The sequence below is a fragment of the Callorhinchus milii genome, unplaced genomic scaffold (assembly GCF_018977255.1).
Source record: "Callorhinchus milii isolate IMCB2004 unplaced genomic scaffold, IMCB_Cmil_1.0 Scaffold2, whole genome shotgun sequence".
NCBI classification, from domain to species: Eukaryota; Metazoa; Chordata; class Chondrichthyes; order Chimaeriformes; family Callorhinchidae; genus Callorhinchus; species Callorhinchus milii.
In genome coordinates, this window is record NW_024704743.1 from 74,450,381 (window position 1) to 74,455,660 (window position 5,280).

The following is a 5,280-nucleotide window of genomic DNA, read 5'->3' on the forward strand; positions in this document are numbered from 1 at the left end:
GCCTTTCCCAGGGCATTTTTTTTNAGGTATTGTCACTAGTGGTGACTGAACCCGAAGGAGCATTTGTATCCCACATCCAGAAGCATTAAACACAGATTTCTAAAGATGAAGCAATGGTTCATATATTTGTTTCAAACCTTAGGATGATTTAAATAATATGAAAATAGAAATCTAATAGGTAATAATCATGCAATGTCTTTAATTATCAAATAATATTCTGTAAAATTTACCTAAAATTCTGTAAATACTGCCTAAATGGTAACTGCTCAGCAACTGCCAACAAAATCATCATTACCTTTATTATTATGATGATGGTGGAAGGGAAATTTTCTGCTAGGGAATTTTGAAATTACTACTGGGAAATTCGTAAGGGCTAGTAGGGACTTTCTCCACCACTTTATATTCTAAAAAATGTGCTGTCCTTTCCCGCCGACAAAATCCCTTATCCCTCAAAGCTCTTCACAGGAACTTACTGTTAAGTAACTGCGTATTAAGATTTGCCGGTGAACATGGCAGCCATTTTAAGCACAACATTGTCCACCAAATAACCATGAATTGAGTAACCAATGGGATTCGAGATAGGATCAAGGATAGGCACTCGTGTATAGACACCAGTGGAATGGATGCCAGAAGGGCTGTCTCTGAGCTATACCTGCTATAAATGCATGAATCTGGTAGACTATCGGCTAGTATACCGGGAGAAACTCTGTTCTCTTTTCAAGTACTGTCATGGGATCTTTAACGTCCACATCAACAGGCAGATGGGACATTTTCATTTCGTCCACGGATGAAAATACAGCACTTCCCCATCACTGCACCTGAGTGTCAGCCTAAACTATGAGCTCAAAGACCCAGTGTGAGTCACAACTTTCTGACTCAGAGGTGAGACTGACCCAGGCTGATACCAATTATTATGATTAATAATGCTCACATTATTATTAATCAGTCTAAAGGGCAGAGTATTGTGAGCTCGTACATACAACTGTTTAGTCTCCAGCATCAGAGAATTTTACCTGTATCTCTGGCCTTGAAAGTCACATCAAAGTTTGAATCTGCAGCGTAGCTTAGTTTAGCTTAGCTTAGTGTGCACAGGTTAATACCTGGGCTGCTTTTTGTTGGAAGTGAAGGGAGTACTGCATCTCAGGCCATTTTATCAGTGGTATCACCTAGGGCCCTGCTCACTTCTGATATTTTGCACGACTCAAACATCAGCCTATTTTGGTACTAAGAATAATAACAATGCAGTAGATAAAGGTATTAGATAGCAGTGCTTTGCATTTACTCATTATTGTATGTTTTTGGAATCCCTTAAGTGCAATGAATTACAATATAAAATCATTAAGTGAAGGAGACGGAAAATATTTCCGAGCTAGTTTTCTTTCAATGGTATTTTGTCAAGAAAACACTTTTGCTTATTGACTGATGTGGGTGCCCGAATATTCCTTTAGAAATAATGAGTAAAAATGTTAGGAAGGATTTTTCTTTTTGTGTGCCGAGCTTCATGTCAAATTGCAGACTGTTCTCTGCAATGGAACCAGCGTACAACTTGCATTAATGTAGCGCCTTTCATGTAAAAAAAAATGTCTCAAAGTGTTTCACAAAATGAAAATAATTAGAAATTAAGTGAATGTTGTTGTGGAGGCAAAATGCGGCAACTAATCTGTGCTAGCAACAAACCTGCAGCTTGGCTGACATTTTTTTTATTAGGGTCAAAATTGCAAAACATGTTCCATTCCTTAACTAAGGAACTATATTAAAACATGTTGTGAAATATCTCCCCACCCCCCCACCCAGACCTCTGAATAACAATAGTGTCCAAACCCACTGAAAGAGTAGGCGTAGTGAGTTCACTGTCTTTCAAGTGTGAAGAAATCTTTTAGGTGCCACTTACAGGCCTTGGAACTCATAATCTATGCTGACACTCCAATGCAGTGCTGGAGGTTGCTGCATTATTGGAGATGCTATACTTTAGATGAGACTTTAAACTGAAGGTCCCTTCGGCTTGTTCAGGTGAACATTGAATATCCCATGGTGCTATTCAAAAAAAAACTAAGAAGATTCTTTGAGTGTTCTGGCCAACAATCCCCCAAATAAAATTCAAAACTCCATGGCTGTTTGTAGGGCATTACTGTGAATCAATGGCTGCCATGTTTGTCTACAAATACAGTCACTACACAGTATAAACAGAGCTCTACAGTGTATCCTGTGAAGCACTTTGAGACTTCCTCCTGATATGAAAGGTGCGATGTGAAATACAAGGATCATTATTGCATCAATTCAGTTATTACATATGATAAGAAGTTGTAATTATATATTGATTGTTCAAAACTAGTGTTTTGTGGTACTTCATAAAATATATTTCATAGGGATTAAGTGACTGTTACTACTTTGGCAAATGTGGCAACAAGTCATGGCCAGTGATGTCCCACAAACAACAAGTGAAATTAAAATTGAGGAGGAAAAAAATGAAAGGAATAAAGAGACATGGAATATGAGTAAAAATGGGAAAAATAAAATAGAAGATGGAAAAGTGGAAACGAAGAACTGGGTGAGAGCCCATACACTCAAACAGTGGCCTGGATCTGGTACAGTCCCACCTTAGCTTCTATCTGTACAGGAGTTAAATCTTTGTTTTACTCAAAAAGAGAGATAAAAGGCTCTACTGATCACATAAAACGTGCTCATTCACTTTATGGTTGTTTGTGGGACATTGCTGTGAGCAAACTGGCTGCTGTGATCTACAAAAATACAGTTACTACAAATTACAGGAAATACTGTGAAGCGCTTTGAGACAACAATAACAATTTGCAGTTATATAAAGCGTCCCAGAGTGCTTGACAGTGGCAGAGCACAGACATCCTTTGAATGTGAAAGGCGCTGTACCAAATGTATCCTGTAGAGTGGCAGTGAAAGGCCAGAGTCTGACATAAAAACACTTCAATAATGTTTGCTAAAAAAAGTCCAGAATCCGGTCAGCAGAGTCTGTGGCCACCAGAACAGACTAATGTACGCATACTTGCTGCACTGATACACGCAAAACTGGCTAAATTATTTTTAATCTCTTCTTATCGGTGCAACCTAAAAGAACGTATTTATAAACCGCCTCAGTCTCTTGGCTGGTCTGTGTCACTGCGTCAATAACAGTGTCGGATGTCTGACTGGCACAAAATGCTTGATCAATAAAAAATAAAGAAATGTAGCTGGAGAAAAACAAGTCACAGAGCAGACATAGACACATGCAATTCCAGGGAGGTTGACCCTCCCCTAGTAATGCACAGAGTCCCCAGGAAAGTACAAACATGCACATCAAACATCAGAACCCTCACCTCCAATCCAATAAGCAATCACAAGTCTCAATAGCCACAGATTAGATACCAAGGGTTTTCCACAGATTACTAAAAACCATGTTTGCTCTTTTGCAGCATCTTATATGACATGAAAAATTCTACTGTGCTTTCTTCTGCTGATGGTAAGGAATGGATCAAATATAATACTGTTTCTGTTGCTTCAATAAATGCATTAATTTACTCATTCATGAATATTAAATTGTACAGGAGAGTTTCAGTTGTATAGCGAAACATGATGAGGTGTGCTACAATAATAATAATCCTTGCATTTGCTATAGCCTTTGACGACAGGAGGACTTTTCTAAACACTTTACAGGATTGACTGTAAAGTGTAGTGATTGTGCATTTTGTAGGCAAACACAGTAGCCAATTTGCACACAGCAAGATAAACAGTCATGAATGACCAATTATATTTATTTTTGACCTCTGTTGGCACACAATGCAGGTATAAAAGCTTCCTATTGGTTCAATCTTGGTGAAACTGGGCTGAATACCAGATTTAAGATAGTGTTCACTACATGGATTGAGAACTGTAAACAAAGGATTCCAACTTAGCCAAATTGCAAACTTTCTTATAACTATCCATCCAAAGGCCTCCTACCCCCAAATCTGGCATATCTCATTGTTTATCAGCAAAACTCTAATGACTATTATCCATTACAGAGTAATAATAATCCTTGCATTTGTTATGCAGCCAATATTACATTGAGTGAGTGTTTTGTTTTGGCAAAGTGTATCGGAAAATGCAACAGTTTTTGCACAGTGATGTCTCACAAACAGCCTTGAAGTGAATGACCAATTTTATCTGAGGTATTGTTGGCCAGGACACTGGAATATATTCCCTTCTCTGGGATCTTTAACTTCCACCTGAACAAGCAGATGACTCAGCTGAAGGGTGGCACCTATGACAATGTAGGGCTCCCCCAGCACTGCACTGAAGTGTCGGCCTAGATTCCAGACCATACCCCTCAAATTCCAACATGGGGTTTCAGTGCACAACCTTCTTCTGACTCAGAGACTCAGTTGATAAGGTGTGGTGGCACTTCACATAATGTCTTGTTGCTCTACTTACTAAATTGCTTGACTTACTGAAATGCATAATAATAATAATAATAAAATAATCCTTGCATTTGATATAGCACATTTTCACGTCTTCTAGATGTCTCAAAGCACTCCACAGAATAGACTGAATGTGAATTGACTGTATATATTTGTGGGCGAAACGTGGCAGCGAATTGCGCACAGCAGTGTCCCGCAAATAGTTATGGAATGAAGTGACCAATTTATTATGTTTTTTCTTGAGGGATTATTATCAGGCATGTGGAGTAAGGAAACTTGCCCAAGGTTTCACCCTGCTGGGAATCGAACCCAGGTCTCTCGCTTCCAAAGCAAGTGCTCTCACCACTGAGCTACAGGACTCCAGAATAGCATTTTCTTGAAGGCTAAGGTTGCTTGCAGATGACAATTTTCCTATATATCCACTAATTTCATTTTCTGTGTGTTGGTGAAGAGTTAGAGAGGAGAAAGTGAGGCCTCACTACCATTCACCACAGACCTACACAATAGATCTGAGATAGATTTGTAATTCTGCATCTCCAGATGTGTGCAAATCTCCACACCAGATAACATTCTTAGGATTATGGTCTCGATTTAGGGTATTTCTCAATGGGATTTTTAAATGCTGCGAGCTGCATTCCATATTTCTTATTGAAGGAATTCCACAAATCTGATCTATAATTTCCTCAAGAGAATAAACCACAGACAAAATGAAATATTCTTAATTAACTTCCCTTTTCTTTTCATTCAATAATAATCCTAGCATTTGATTTAGCACCTTATAAGATCATCGAGACGTCTCAAAGCGCTTCACAGGATATACTGTAAAGTGGATTTCTGTGTATTTTGTGAACAAAAGAGCATCATTACAACATGC

At 38.5% G+C, this 5,280-nt stretch overlaps 1 non-coding gene across 1 annotated transcript; it reads right to left on the reverse strand.

The window, feature by feature from the left end:
* Positions 1-4,694: 4,694 nt before the first annotated feature.
* Positions 4,695-4,766, reverse strand: trnap-ugg. The gene has a single exon. It is a non-coding gene; the product is annotated as a tRNA-Pro (tRNA).
* Between the last annotated feature and the right edge of the window lie 514 nt (positions 4,767-5,280).